We start from the raw sequence: 16,499 nt of genomic DNA, 5'->3' as shown, positions 1-16,499 counted from the left end.
AAACTTCCTGAGCTCAAGCAATCTACCTGCCTCAGCCTTCCAAAGTGTTGAGATTACAGGTATGAGCCACTGCGCTCAGCCTATACTGCATGTTTTATGTGGAAGGAGTCCAACTTCATTTTTATTCACGTGGCTTTCCAGCTGCCCCAGAACCATTTGTTGAAGACATTATCGTTTTTCATTAAATGGTCTTGATATCCTTACTGAATATCAGTGGACCATAAATTTATCGCTTTATTTCTGGCTCTCAATTCTATTCCATTGATCAGTATCGGTATCATCTAGTTTTTTATTTTATTTTATTTAAAGGCAGCAAAAGTTTATTTAAAAGCTTTAGAACAGTAAGGAAAGCAAGGAAAGGAAAGAAAGGAAGGAAGGAAAGTACACTTGGAAGAGGGCCAAGCAGGTGGCTTGAGAAACCAAGTGCCTCCCCGGTCTAATTCCTGTGACTTTGTGGTACATTGTAAAATCAGGAAATGTGAGTCCTACAATGTTTTTATTTTCAAAATCATTTTGGCTATTTGAAGTCTCTTGTGATTCCATATGAATTTTAAGGATAGTTTTTTTTTCATGTCAGTAAAAACATCCACCAGGGTTTTGATAGGGATTACACTGAATCTTGATTTGAGGAATATTACCATCTTAATATTAATTCTACCAATCCAGGAACACAGGGTGTTTTTCAATTGATTCAGGTCTTCTTTATTTTATTTCAGCAATATTTTTTATTTTTCAGTACACAAGACTTACACCTCCTTGGGTAAATGTATTCCTAGATATTTTATTACTTTTGATGGTATTATAAATGGGGGTGGTGTTCTTAATTCTTTTCAGATTATTAATTGCTAGTGTATAGAAATACAACTGTATTTTGTGTCATAATCTTGTATCTGGCATATATGCTAATTTGTTTATTAGCTTTAATAGAGTTTAGTGGGTTACTTACAATGTTCTATATATAAAAAATACTCATCCTTTCCAACTTGTATACCAGTTATTTCTCTTTTTTTTTCCTGTGTAATTGCCCTGGCTAGAACCTCCAGTACGATGTTGAATAGAACTGGTTGAAGTAGGCATTTTTGGTCTCTTTCCTGATCTTAGAGGGAAAAGGTTTCAGTCTTTCACCATTGAATATAATGTTAGCTTTGGGTTTTTCACAAATGCCTTTTATCATGTTGAGGAAGTTCTTTTCTACTCCTTGTGTGCTAATCGTTTTAACATGGAAGGGTGTTGGATTTTGCCAAATATTTTTCCTGCAGCAATTGAAAATGATTCTGTGTTTTTTTCTTCATTCTATTAATGTACTGTATTACATCAATAGGTTTTCGTATGTACACCACCTTTGTATTCCTGGGATAAATCCCACTCAGTATGCTGTAGAGTCTTTTATGCCCTGCTGGATTCAGTTTGCTGGCATTTTCTAGAGGACTTTTTGCATCTATATTCATAAGTGATATCAGGCTGTAGTTGCATTTTCTTGTGATGTCTTTGGTATTATCAGGCAATACTGTGTTCATAGAATGGGTTAGGGCATATTGTCTCCCCTTCTATTTTTCAGAAAAGTTTGAGAAGGATTAGCATTAATTTTAAAAAAATGTAATCTCAGCACTCTGGGAGGTCAAGGCGGGCGGATCACTTGAGGTCAGGGGTTTGAGACCACCCTGGCCAACATGATGAAACCCCGTCTCTACTAAAAATACACAAATTAGCCAGTCATGGTGGCATGCACCCGTAATCTCAGCTACTCAGGAGGTTGAGGCAGGAGAATCACTTGAAACCAGGAGGCGGAGGTTGCAGCGAGCCAAGATTGCGTCACTGCACTCCAGCTTGGGTGACAGAGCGAGATTCCATCTCAAATAAATAAATAAATAAATAAATAAAATAAAATATTAAAAGCAGTCAGAGAAAACCACAAACTACAAACAAAGAAGCAATGATAAAAATTACAGCAGAATTCTCATAAGAAATTACACAAGCCAAAACAATTTAAGTTACTGGAGAGGAAAATGTTAACCTAGAATTCCACATAAATTTCAATAAAAATATTTTTAAGTGAATGTATATGAAATGTTTCCAGACAAACCACAGTCAAGGGAATTCACTGCCAGCAAACCTATACTGTAAGAAATACAGGAGATCTTCAGGCCAAAGGAAAATGATGCCATAGAGAAACTCGGTTGTATACAAAGTAATGAAGAGCAATTGAAGTGGTAAACATGTGGATAAACATAAAATAGTTTATTTTTCTAATAAAAAGTATCTTTAAAAATTGACTGTTTAAAATAAACATATTATGGGATTTGTAAAAATATGTTATGGGAATGAATTTGGAGCTCATGAAACCCACACTAAAGTAAGCACACAGAAGCAAGGTATTACAGGGAAAATAATTGAAATTCTGGTAAAGCATATCAGTCTATTTCCTCACCTGTCCTGACAACCGCTCCTGTAGAGCCATAAGGAAGAGTCATGGGGAACAGAGGTGAGGGGTGGAGAGAGGTTATCCTGCATGAGAGGCGGGGCCAGAGCACCCAGGAGCTCTTTGCTCCAGCCCTGTGCAGGGTAAGTCTCAGGACACGTGGTCTGAAGGACCCTCACCCCTGTCGGGCTCTGGAGCCCAGACCTCAGCCTTGCTGTGAGGAGGAAGCTCAGTCACTCAGTCACCCATAGCAGCACTGCCTCTTGGGATCCTCTGAGCCAGTGGGGTAAACACCGTTCTGAGAGGAGAGACCAGCACTATGGAGGGTTACTTTGGGGAGAAGATGGGTGAAGTCAGCCAAATTTGGGGACTCAAATTCCAGGACACCTTGAGAAGAGTTTCTTCCCTGGTGCAGTAGATCCAGGTGAGGCTGTGAGTAAAAAGAAAGCCATCCCCCGTTACCCACCCCCCTGCCCCCACTTAGGGCCTCCTTTAGCAGTGTGAGGGTCAGAGGTCAGGAGCCTCACTGGTCTCCAGAGATTTGGGGTGAGTAACAGATGGTACCAGGCATAAGAAAAGCTGGAGGCGGACTGAGGTGGGAGTTTCCTGAGTCCACACTTACCCTGCCTATGGCCCCCTAGAAGCAGGTGTTCTGCTAACACTCACCCTGCACAGCCAGGCTCAGGGAGATGGGGTGGGAGCCCAGCAGGGGCTACGCCCAGCAGGTGAATTCTCCTTCATCTCCTGAAACCACCTGGGGCAGCTCCAGGACCTGGGGATGCAAGAGCTGGGAGGGGATCATGGTCAGGCTGCCCTGGGACCAGCACAGCCTGGCAGGGGGTCTGCCATCAGCATTACAGACCAGGTGTAGGGACTGCCCTCCTGCCCCCACCAGGAGGGGGCATTGCCCAGGACCTGAGGGACGAGGAGACCGAGAGAGCCAGAGGGGCAGGGCTGAGAGGCCCTTCTCTCCCTGTGTCCTCCCTCTAGACTCAGGAGAGGAAACAGCGTTTCTGAGATAAGCATCACAAGCAAGGGCAAGTAGGGACGAAGACCCCCAGCATGCAGGGGTAGGGAGGCACCTTAATGAGCCCGGGACAGGGGCTTGGAAACATGGGGAGGACTTGGCCGTATCAGGACAGGGAGAGAACCTCCCAGGATGACCGGCCTTGATGTGCAAAACCTTGGAGGGCGCTAACCCTCGTGGTTCTGGCCACTTGGAGGAATCTAAACAGGTGACACGCTTGGGCTTTCTCCTGGGGCCACAGGAGCCAGGGGAGGAGCTGAGTAGGGATGTGACAGGGAAAGATCTGGTTAGAGAGAGACCCGTTTTTGGGATCTAAATTGTGGTCAGCTGGAGGGAGCAAGACCAGAAGCTGCTAGGCCAGGAGGAAGGCTGCTGTGGGTCCAGGCATCACCTGGGTACAGGTGAGTGAGGCCAGAGGTGGGGATGGAGGAAAGAAGTGAGTTGAGACAATTTCCAGAAGTCAAGTTTGCAAAACTCACCAACTCATGGGAAGTACTGGGGAAATACATGGCGTGATCAGACAAGTGGCAGGGGACCGGGAAGAGGCTGTCGTGGGAGAGTGAGGGGAGACGGAAGGAGGCAGGAGAGGAAGCACCAGCGGTGACAGTGGGTTGTCAGCTAGGAAGTCACAGTGACCCTGGAGAGCCCTGCCTGGGGAGGGGGCAGAAGCGAGACTGGATGGGCTGAAAGTGAGGGGCTGCGTCGGTCACACTTGATGACCTTCCCCTTATTGGACCCCTGAGACCTCAATTCTGCCCAGGGCTGTCAGAGACCCACCCCCTTCAGAGAGCTGAGGGTGTCTCCCACCTGTGCTGCCGTCCCCGAGATGCAGATGCTCAGGTTCCGTGGAGCATCTGGAGTAGAAATCAGTAACTGACCACCTGCCGTGTGATGGGCGGTCCTGAGCAAGGGGGTGGGGTCTGAGTGTTCCCTCCACCTTGACCCCAGTCAGGCCCCCAAGAAGAGGCCCCCAAGAAGAGTCCCCCAGTAACTCAGATTCTCCGCCCCCTTCTCCCAAAACCCAGTGACCTCCAGGACACAGAGACCTGGCCAGGTGCTTTCAGTACACATTGATTCGGATGGTTCTCTCCATGGTCGCACCAGCTCTGGGGAAGGGCTCAGGTGAGGCTGCGCAACCCGGGGGTGAGTTGAGCACCAAGGAGTGAGTGAGGATTCTTTCCCAGGGAGGTGGGGATCACACTGATCCAAGAGAAAGGGGGGTCTTCCTCTTACAGGCCCATGGGATTTTCAGGTTATATTCTTGGAACGTCCAGATTCTAGAGTCCCCTAGACGTGGATGTAGTGTCTGTGTCAGGGCTGGAGATGACAGAGACAGAGACCCAGGCCCTGCAGGTGGGGACCCCTAAGTGTGGACCTAAGAGCAGCCTCTCCCTCAGGCAGCTGGACTCCCCCAAACCCGCCCCAGTGCCCCAAGTCCCTGGGTCCCTTTCAGGGTGAGAAGTTGGGGTCCCAGCCCAGCCTTGCCCTTGGGGGCCCTCAGTACCTACCAGTGTGTTCTTTTCTTGCCCTGATTCCCCACGTGCACAGAGAGCTAGTTCCCACTGTAATTATATCTTGCATAAGCCCTCTCTCCACCCTGTACAAGTGCATCCCTGTATCCCCACCTCTGTGCTTCTCTGATGTCAAGGGAGCAGGTGTTGGTCCGCTGGTCTCCACTGAGGTGGAATCAGCCCTGGGTCTCCCCCTGCATGTTGTGATCTGGGTTGTTTGTGGACACTGGAGTGTGCTGGTATATATGGGCCCCATCTCGGAACCAGTAACCACAGCTGCGGTAGAATCATTGCAGCTGTTTGTTGAGGAGAAGATGGAGCAGTGCATAAAAACGCATGGGCTCAGGCACTTCCAGCCAGAATCTTGCCTCCTGAACCATGGCCCGTGTGGAGACATAAAGGTCAGCACGGTCCAGCCCCCCCAGGCCCTCTCCCCACTGCCCACAGCAGGGGCAGCAGCAGCAACAGCAGCATCTCTGAGGTGGGGCTTCCCGGGATCCCTGTGTGAGCAGAGAAGTGGAATGGAGTGGAGGGGAAGGGCTGCAGGACCCACCAGAGGCTGGGGAGGAGCAGGAGACCTCAGCCCTGCACGGAAGAGGAACCTCAGACCCTCACACAGTCAGAGCTCATCCCTCCGCAGAAAGCCGCAGAAACCCCCAGGCCCAGGACTCCAGGACCCTTGATCCTTTTTCTGCTGTTGATCTGCCTCTTGTCCGTTTATTTCCTAGAGTCAGTTATCAAAACCTCAGGGAGTACAGGGAAACTCTTCCCTCCTCTACAACCCAGAGTGTATATCACAACATCAAGCAGCATATTGGGCATTAAAAAATACGATTATGGGCCTGGCACGGTGGCTCACGCCTGTAATCCCAGCACTTTGGGATGCCGAGGTGGGCGGGTCACACAGTCAGGAGTTCGAGACCAGCCTGGCCAATATGGCAAAACCCATCTCTACTAAAAATACAAAAGTTAGCTGGGCGTGGTGGTGTGTGCCTGTAATCCCAGCTACTTAGGAGGTTGAGGCAGGAGAATTGCTTGAACCTGGGAAGCAGAGGTTGCAGTGAGCTGAGATCGCGCCATTGTGCTCCAGCCTGGGTGACAGAGTGAGACTCTGTCTCAAAAACAACAACAACAACAAAGACCCTAAAAGCCCAAGGATATCACCTTAGGCCACCTTGCACTGAATGGGAGCACTTAGGGAAGGGAAATTCTTTCCGCACTGGCTCCTAGAACATCGTGTTCTCCATTTGCTTTACATGAAAACATCTTGCATGGCTCTTATTTTGGATGCATTCCTGAAATTTCTCGTGGTCACATACTAGATGTCAAAAAAGGCTTCATAATAGTATTTTTTTAATTTTTAATTTTTTTTTTTTTGAGAAGGAGTCTCGTTCTGTCATCAGGCTGGAGTGCAGTGGTGCGATCTCGGCTCACTGCAACCTCTGCCTCCTGTGTTCAAGTGATTCTCCTGCCTCAACTTCCTGAGTAGCTGGGATTACAGGCACGTGCCACCATGCCCGGCTAATTTTTGTAGTTTTTAGTAGAGATGGGGTTTCACCATGTTGGCCAGGCTGTTCTCGAACTCCTGATCTCAAGTGATCCACCCGTCTCAGCCTCCCAACGTGCTGGGATTACAGGCGTGAGCCACTGCGCCAGGCCCATAATCGTATTTTTTAATGCCCAATGTGCTGCTTGATGTTGTGATATATACTCTGGGTTGTAGAGGAGGGAAGAGTTTCCCCATACTCCCTGAGGTTTCGATAACTGACTCTAGGAAATAAACGGACAACAGGCAGATCAACGGCAGAAAAAGGATCAAGGGTCCTGGGGTCCTGGGTCTGGGGGTTTCTGCGGCTTTCTGCGGAGGGATGAGCTCTGACTGTGTGAGAGTCTGAGGTTCCTCTTCCGTGCAGGGCTGAGGTCTCCTGCTCCTCCCCAGCCTCTGGTGGGTCCTGCAGCCCTTCCCCTCCACTCCATTCCACTTCTCTGCTCACACAGGGATCCCGGGAAGCCCCACCTCAGAGATGCTGCTGTTGCTGCTGCTGCCCCTGCTGTGGGCAGTGGGGAGAGGGCCTGGGGGGGCTGGACCGTGCTGACCTTTATGTCTCCACACGGGCCATGGTTCAGGAGGCAAGATTCTGGCTGGAAGTGCCTGAGCCCATGCGTTTTTATGCACTGCTCCATCTTCTCCTCAACAAACAGCTGCAATGATTCTACCGCAGCTGTGGTTACTGGTTCCGAGATGGGGCCCATATATACCAGCACACTCCAGTGTCCACAAACAACCCAGATCACAACATGCAGGGGGAGACCCAGGGCCGATTCCACCTCAGTGGAAGCTCCACCTCCCGCGTTCACACCATTCTCCTGCCTCAGTCTCCTGAGTAGCTGGGACTACAGGCGCCCGCCACCATGCCCGGCTAATTTTTTTGTATTTTTAGTAGAGACGGGGTTTCACCGTCTTAGCCAGGATGGTCTCGATCAGTTTCTCATTTTTCAAAACTGGATTTTTGTTGGCTTACGATTTTCTTGTGAGACTCCTTTATGTTTCCTGGATACAAGCCAGTAGGCAGGCAGATGTATGGTTTTCCGATTATTTTTTCCTAGTCTGTTCATTTTTCTTTTCACTCTCTCAACTACCTTTTACCCAACGACAGGACCCAAGCTCCCAAAAGCGTCCAGAAGGAAGCAGCGTTGATTTTCCAGCCCAGCCAGTACCTTCTGACCTCCAGAACTGTAAGAAAGGAAGTGGTTTTGTTTTAAACCACTAGCGTTGGGGTAACTTGTTAGAGCAGCAAGGGGAAAATAGCACGGGCAAGGACTAATTGCAATGCTTCCTCCCAAAGTCCCACAAGAAACCCAGTGCTGTCTTCTCCATTTTACGTAAAAGGACATTAGGGCTGAGGAGCTACAGATAACCTGTCCGCGTTGGCGCACATGGTTGTGATGGATCGAGGTTCCAATGAAGGAGTTAAAAAATTATGGAATTCAACGGAGGGCCCCTGAGGCCAGGGCAGGGCAGGTGTGGGTGCAGGAGCCCCAGGAAGACGCCCGCCTGACCCTGATCCAGGTTACTCTCCGGTGCAGAGAGCAGATAATAAATCATGAACATAATTATGCAGCTGAGTTATTGCCTGATGGACTGGAGCCAGTGCAGCGAGAGAGAGTAAAAATGTCCCAACACGCTGCAGCCTCTGGGGTCCAGGAGGCCCAGTGTTGTGGGGAAATGGGGTCTGGATCCCACGGTAAAGGGACGTCCATAGGAATAAGCGGGGGAGGCCCATGCAGCTGGTTCTCAGGTGCGTCTTCCTCATTGGATTCTCCCAGGCTCTGTCTTGCAAACTTTTCTTCTCTACCTGCAATCAGCTCTTCCCCTTTCTAGAAACTTTTAAGTGAAGTAAACACACACACACACACACCCCCCAGAAACGTCACCATTGTAATTATTTTTAGGTACACGATTCAGCTCTGTGAAGCATGTTCACTTTGTTGAGCAAGCAATTTTCAGAACTCTTCCATATTGCAAAAGTGACTCTGTACCCACAAAACAGTGACTTTCCACCCTCCCCTCCTCGGCGCCTGACAAACACTTTTGCACTCGCTGTCTCTGTGAATAAAACTCCTCTGGAACCTCATGTAGGTGGACCTGTGCCGTATTTGACTTTTCATGGATGCTGTATTTCCCTTAGGATAATGTCCTCAAGGTCCATCCGTGTGGTAGCAGGTGTCAGGTTATTTTTTTCCTTTTTAAGGCTGACAGATTCAAATCATATTTATACCAGTTTTTGTTGACCCATTCATCTGTCCAGAAATAATTAGGTTATTTTTGCCTCTCAGCTCTCGCGAATGATGCCGCCATGCACATGGAGGTATAAATATCTATTCAGGTTCCTACTTTCAATTATTTTGGGTGGAGAACTGGAAATGGAGTGGCTGGATCATATGTGATCATATAGAATTCAAATTTCTATTTTTAATTATTGGAGGAATTGTCAGACTTGTATCCTCCCCCTTTTCTCCTTACCTCTTGTCATCACTTTACACTATAAAGATTTCCTCTGGAGTAGCCCCTCCATCCACGATGGAGACTTTCCAAGGCCCCCAGTGGATGCCAGAAACCAGGGACAGAGCAAACCCTGTATGACAAAACCTATATATACCTAAGATGAATTTTAATTTATCAATTGGCCAGTAAAAGATGACAAACAATAATTAATGATAAAATAGAATAACTCTAACAATACACTGTAATAAAAGTTACATGCATGTGGTCTCTCTCTGTCATAATACTTTAGTGTACTGTCCCACAGGTAACTGGAGCTGCAGAAATCAAAAGTAGAAGTAAAGGGAATGACTGCATGGAGATGATCAGCTGTTAGAGTCACTACAACCTCAACACCTCCAGCCTGGACAACTCTCCTGATTCCAGGCATTTGCACGCAGCTGTCTCACTCCCATCGCCATTCGGATGTCAGGGGGATTTTCAGAATTATCATCACCCCTGAGAGCCTCCCCTCTGCAGTCGTGTGTGGACACAGCTCCTTCCTTCCCGGTGCTCAGGGGAACATTCTGGCCCCATCCTTGCTCTTCCCTTCCCCTCACCGACCACACCCATTAGAAAACTCTGTGAGCCTGACCTTCCATACACATCTAAACACACGTCCTCACCCCACCCGGCCTCCCTGGCTCGGCCCCCATCCCTCCTCCTGGAAGAACCAGCAGCGCCTTCCCAGTCTCCGTGGCTGCCGTGACCCACGCCAGCCTGCTCTGACCAGAGCAGCGGAGGGTCCTGTTAGAGTGAGAGTCCAGCTGAGCCTCTGCTGTCCCCAAAAGCTCCAGGTTCCTGCATGACCTCGAGGCCCCATGCAGGATGCACCGTTCTTCCTGCTGCTCCCTCCTCCACCCTCCTCTGCTCTCAGACCCGGGGCTCTGGCTGTGTCCACAGCACCCAGGCCTGTGCTGCCTCTGAGCAATGCACTTGCTGCTCCCCTTCCCTCTTCCTGGGACGCTTTTCTCTATTCAGACACAGAGCCTGCCTGCTCAGCACCTTCACGCCTTTGCTGAGACACCACCTCCTCTCGCTGTCAGATGAGACATTGTCCCCAACCTGTCACAAGATCCCTTCCCTGCATGACTTTCCTCCAAACCCAGATCATCATTCCACACGCTCTCGTTTGATGTATTATTTATTTTTTCTTCTGATCTCCGGAATGACAGCACCTTGATGACAGAGACAGTTTTTGTTTCTTTTTTTAATTTTGGTAAAATATATTTAACATATAATTTGCCATTTTTAACATTCTATAGGATACAATTTCCTGGCATGAGGCACATTCACCATGCTGTGCGACCGTCACCTCTCTCTATTTCCAGAACTTCCTCATCATCCCAAACAGAAACTCGGCACCAGTTGCACAATCACCCTCTGCCCCTGCCCTGTCCCCCATCTTCTGGCAACCACCATGCTGGCCACTGTTTCCATGAGTTTTCTGATTCTAGGTAGGCCGCAAAAGCAGAATCATGTACTATAATATTTGTCTTTTTGTGCCTGACTTCTTTCACTTGGCATGTTATTTCAAGTTTCGCCCATGTTGTAGCATGTATCCATTTCTTTCTTCTCTCTTTCTTTTTTCTCTCTTCTTTCTTTCTTCCTTCCTTCCTTTCTCTCTCTCTTTCTCCTTCCTCCCTTCCTTCCTTCTTTTCTGTCTGCCTTCCCTCCCTCCCTCCTTTTCTTTCTTTCTTTTTCTTTCTTCTTTTTTTTTGTTTTTTTTTTGTTTTTTTTTTGAGATAGAGCTTTGCTCTTCTTGCCCAGGCTGGAGTGCAATGGCATGATCATGGCTCACCGCAACCTCTGACTTCAGCCTCCCTCCCTCCGTCCCTCCCTCCCTCACTCCCTCTCTCTCTTTCTTTCTTTCTTTCGTTCTTTATTTCTCTTTCTTTCTTTCCTTCTTTTTTTTTTTTGAGACAGAGCTTTGCTGTTGTTGCCCACGCTGGAGTGCAACAGCATGATCATGGCTCACCGCAACCTCTGACTTCCGGGTTCAAGCAATTCTCCTGCCTCAGCCTCCTGAGTAGCTGGGATTACAGGTATGCACCACCACACTCAGGTAATTTTGTATTTTTAGTAGAGACAGGGTTTCCCCATGTTGGTCAGGTTGGTCTTGAACTCCAGACCTCAGGTGATCCCCCTGCCTCGGCCTCCCAAAGTGCTGGGATTACAGACGTGAGCCATCGCGCCCAGCCGGATATAGAGCCTTTTTCTGTCCCTTCATGGGTCAATGGACACTTGGTTTTTTTCCACCCTTTAGCTGTTATAAATAATGCTGCACTGGTGTACACGTATCTGTTTACGTCCAGGATTTCATTTCCTCTGGGAACATGTCTAGGAGTGGAATGGCTGGCTTGTGTAGAAATTCAGTGCTGAAATTTTGGAGCGAATACTAGCTTTCCATAGGCTGCACCATTTTACATGCAGCGCAAAAAGATTTCAATTTGCCCACAGCCTTGAAAACAATGAGTACTTCTGGGTTTGTTTTGTTTTGTTTATTTAACAGCTCTCCTGATGGGTGTGAAGTAGCATCTCCTTTGCGTTTGGTTTTGCATTCGTCTAATGAGTAATAATGTTGAGCATCTTCTCATGTGCTGTTTGGCCATTTGCACAACATCTGGGAGCAGAGTCCAGCAGGGGACAGGCCGTGCATGGCCTTCAGTCCAGGCTGTTGCATTTGCACCTCATTCTCCACCAATGGAGAGGAAACACGGCTGCTCAGGCTGTGGAGGAACTGGACGAGGAGGCATCTGGAAGCACAGCCTGGAGGCCTGTGTTGGGAGAGATGGAGGAAGGAGGTGAGGAGGGTTCAGTGAGCAGGGAGGAAGTGAGGCCCCCGGCATGGTCAGGGTCAGGGTTTCAATATGAAAACACAATGAATTACCACTTCACACACCCTAGAAGGCTATAGTTCTTTAAAATAAAAAGAGAACAAAAATGGGAATGTTTGAAAGATTACAGAAGATATGCAATCCTTGTACATTTCTTTTTTTATTTTACTTTTATTTTTTGAGACAGGGTCTCACTCTGTCACCCAGGCTGGAATGCAGTGGTGTGATCACGGCTCACTGCAGGCTTGACCTCCCAAGCTCAGGTGATCCTCCCACTTCAGCCTCCCCAATAACTGGGATTACAAGTGAGTACAACCACACCTGGCTAAGTTTTGTATTTTTTGTAGACATGGGGTTTCACCATGTTGCACCAGCTGGTCTCAAACTCTGGGGTTCAAGTGATCCACCCATCTCAGCCTCCCAAAGTGCTGGGATTGCAGGCGGGAGCCACCGCGCCCAGCCCCTTGTACATTTCTGATGCAATGTAAAGCGGTGTTGACTCTGTGAACAACAGTCTGACATTAGCTCAAAAAGTTAAACACAGAATTACAATATGACCTAAAAGTTCCACTCCTAGGTGTATGCTCAAGAGAAATAAAAACATAGGTTCCATCACAAAGTTGTACATAAATGTTCCTAGCAGCATTATTGTCCAAAAGTGTTAATAGCTCTAATGTCCATCAACTGAAGAATAAATGAGCAAAGCGTCATCTCTCCATACAATGGGATATTATTTAGATTTCAAAAGGAATGTAGTACTCATACGTAGTACAGGGGTGCACCTTGACAGCTTTATGTTTTGTGAAAAAAGTCAGACACAAGAGGTGCATTTTGTGTGAGTCCACTTATATTAAAATGTCAAAATAGGCACATCTGTAGAGACATAAGGCAGATAAGTGCTTGCCAGAGAAGTGGAAAATGGGGGTGCAAAAAACTTATGACCCAATTATTTTGCTTTCAGAAACTGACCCCACAGGCATAAACATACACCTGTGGAAGCAGATATCAAATGTAATGTTACTCCTTGTAGTGTTTCTGTGGGTAGAATAAAATTAATGACGTGATTTCCCATTTCAAGATGATATATACAGAATCAGAGTGCATCCATGCAATGGAACACTACCCAGTCCTAGAGGAGAGTGAGGACAGTCTGGACTACTGATGCCAAACAACTGCTGAGATCCTCCAGGGGAACACATGGAGTGACGCTCAGAGCAGCCAGAACAGACACTGGCCAATTCAGGGGAGGGGACAGGCGTGCAATCTGATTTTTCACCCATGTGACTGCATCACCTGGTGAAAAGTACTTAAAACTATTGAGGGAAATGAAAAGAGGAGGCAGGAGGCGTGTTTAGGTGATGAATGCAGGGAACCTAAAAGGCTGGGTCTGTGTGTGAATGTCACCCTGCCCTTGTTGTGGGGCTGAGGGGTGTGTGTGGAGGAGTTTGAAGGTAGTGAGGGAGATGGGGACAGATGCTCATGTGGCCACAGGGGCTGAGGATGGGGAGGGGGTCTTGGTTCACCTACAAGAGGGTCTCAGGTCACCAGGATGAGGATAGGCTCAGCCCTGCCTTGAGCTGAAGGTCCTGCTCCCCCAGCCCCAAGGAGGGAGATCCGTCCTACCTGTGCTTTCTCCTAGGGAGACACTGATCTTCGGGTTCTCTGGAGCACCCAGGACAGCAAGAGAGGATTTCCCATTCAGTTGGGGTAAGGGTGAGATAAGGGCGGCACTCCTTCCCTACCCCAGAAGCTACAGAAATGTAGAGACAGGGCTTGTGTCCTTCTAGGTCTCTTACTCAGCAAAGCCTCCAGGACACAGCCACCAAGTGGCTCCAGTCCTGGTCCTCCTCCCATCACACCCTCAGAGACCTGGGTGTCCTGGCCCCAGCACTCACAGGAGACACTGAGCTGGCTGGTTCTCTCCATGGTCACCAGCCCCGGGGAACGTCACCTGACAGGTGAGGTTGGTGCCGTGGTCCTGGGGCCATGGGGTGGTTGTGAGCACCGAGGAGTGGAGGGTCCTGGGGCCCAGGACGGTGGGGGCAGCTGACATCCAGGAGAAGATGGGGGGTGTCCCCTGCTCACAGGCCTAGGGCACAGAACAGGTCACATTCCCGGGACAACCAGACTCCAGGGTCCCCGGGATGAGGATGTCAGGCCTGTGGGTCAGGGCTGGTGAAAAGAGGATACTATAGAATCAGGAGCGGGGGGTTGTTCAAAGCGCAGCCCTGGGGAAACTCAGGCTCTGGTTCAGCTCCTCCTCTGAGCTGGACAAGCTTCACCCCACCCCCATCCCAGGATGGGGGTCCCATCCCAGCCCTGCCCTACAGCCCCTATGACCTTCCCCTGGGGACAGTCCTGGAGCTGGTTCCTTATCTGTCACACACACACACAGAGATCTGGGAATATTTATAACTAAATTTCATCTTTTCTCTCTCCACCCGAAAGAAGTATGAGCCACTGTCCCTCCTCCTGGCATCTCTGATGCTCAGAGAGCAGTTGTTCCTCTGGGGATCACCAAGGAACAGTCCTGGAACTCCTCATGTATCTTTACATCTGTGTTGTTTGTGGCCACTGGAGTGTCCCAGTCTACACTGGACCCTTCCTGGAACCAGTAGCATTATGGTTCCTTATGGAATCAATATGCTTATGCAGGGGTAGAATCTTCCCAGCCATACTGGAGGTAGAAGACTGGGCAATGCACCAATCTTGCAATGCACAGACCCTCCTGCACCGTCACCAACTCCAGCGCCTTCAGCTGGAATCTTGCCTCCTGAGCAGGGACCCCTGTGGAGACACGAGGGTCATCTCAGCTCATCCCCACAGCCCCTCTTCCCCGGGGCCACTCACCTGCCCACAGCAGGACAGCAGCATCTCTGAGGCAGAGGCTTCCTGGATTCCCTGTGTGAGCAGAGAAGGGGAAGGGAGTGGAGGGGAAGGACTGCAGAGATTCACGGGAAGCGGGGGAGGAGCTCGGGGCCTCAGCGGTTTACAGAAGGGGAACCTCAGACCCACTTGCTGTCAGAGCCCATCCCCTCCTGCACAGAGCAGAAGGAAGCCCCATGACCTAGAGACCCCAGAGACCCTCCCAGAGAGGAGCAGAGTCCATGTCTCACCTCCCACCCCGGGGCTTCCCTGGAGCACAGAGCGTCGATCAGACACGGTGGGTCCTGTCCACCAGGCCTCTGGACCATCCTGATGTCCCTCCTGTCTTTTGAGCATCTAGATGTGGACCTCTTAGGACTGTGGGGCATGCGAGATGGAGGGGCCGGGTGCTGAGTCCCCCTGCCCAGGCTCAGGTAACCCTGGTGCCCTTAGTTTGCACCCAGGCCAGGCCTGGGGAAATAGGGGTGTTTTCTTGACCTAAGGTTCTCATTGGGGCCAGTTCTACCCCCGCAGACATTTGGTGTCTGGGGACATCTCATATCATGAGACTTGGCAGCGGTGGAGTTGGCGGGCAGACGACTGGGATGTTGCTAAACACCCGCGATGCCCAGGACAGGCCCCAGCAACACAGGGTCATCCAGCCCCATGTGTCCGCAGTGCAGAGATTGGGAAACCCTGCTGGAGATCCCAGAGCCATCAGTTCTGCCAGGTGTGGGGCGTTGGAAGTTCTGCATGGGCATTTTGGGTAGAAAAGACAAGGAAGAGTCTTAGTGAAGTGTTGGAGACAGCCATTCATTCACTCATTCATTCATTCACTCACTCGACAACTCAGGGTGAGCCTCCGCTCTGTGCTGGGCTGGTGGAGAATGCAGCAGACCCCACTCATACCCTAAAGGGGTCCCATGCAGCGGATAAGACCAGCCACCAGGCAAGGTGCGGTGGAGGCCATGAGGGTGGAAACCGCAGGCTGGGCCGGCGTCCTCTGGACATGAATGAGCAGCCTGGACATGGACTGGACTCGCAGGGGACAGGGAAGGTTCCCAGCTACAGGGCCCTGATATGCACAGGGGGCTCTTATAGGCTCAGGTCGATGAAGAGGAATAATAGCCATGAAAAAGCATGGTGTGGTGGGGGCTCTTCTCAGCTCCCCTGCCTCCCCCTGCTCAGGGACACTCCTTATGGCAGGGAGTTCTCAGCTGGCCTCCAGGTCCTCCCTCATTTCTCACCTCCTTTTCCCCTGCTCAGCCGCAGGACTCATCCTGTCTGCCCTGCTGGAGGCCTCTTTTGCACCCATCCATGGCTGCTGTGCGCTGAACCTTTGTGTCCCCCGGAGACGGATGTTAAATCCTAACTGTCAAGGTGGTGGCATTAAGAGGTGGGGCCTTTTGGGGGCGATCAGGTTATGAACGTGGAGCCCTCATGAACTAGACTTGTACCCTTATAAAAGAGGACCCCCCAGGAGCTCCCTTGCCCATTCTGCCATGCGAGGAGACGGTGAGGAGGAGCTGGCTAGGAACCAGGAGGCCAAGCTCACCAGATGCCAGATCTGCCAGTGTCTTCACCCTGGACTTCTCAGCCTCCAGAACTGTGAGCAATAAAGTTCTGCCATTTCTAGGCCCCACAGTCTATGATATTTTGTTACAGCCACCTGAACAGACTAAGACACTGTGGTGTATTGGAAAGCACTCAGGTTTCAGAATCTGAGAAACCCTGGCTCAAATCCTGACTCCACCTGTTTCTAAAAGTGTGACAACAGGCCGGGCACAGTGGCTCACGT

General features: G+C 49.7%; 1 pseudogene; it reads right to left on the bottom strand.

Moving 5' to 3' along the window:
* Positions 1 to 3,131: 3,131 nt before the first annotated feature.
* LOC134760671 (myeloid cell surface antigen CD33-like) lies at positions 3,132 to 15,030 on the bottom strand (annotated as a pseudogene).
* Between the last annotated feature and the right edge of the window lie 1,469 nt (positions 15,031 to 16,499).

The sequence above is a fragment of the Pongo abelii genome, chromosome 20, assembly GCF_028885655.2.
Source record: "Pongo abelii isolate AG06213 chromosome 20, NHGRI_mPonAbe1-v2.0_pri, whole genome shotgun sequence".
Classification (NCBI taxonomy): domain Eukaryota; kingdom Metazoa; phylum Chordata; class Mammalia; order Primates; family Hominidae; genus Pongo; species Pongo abelii.
The sequence above is the reverse complement of the archived record's forward strand: the minus strand, read 5'-3'. Positions and strand labels throughout refer to the sequence as shown.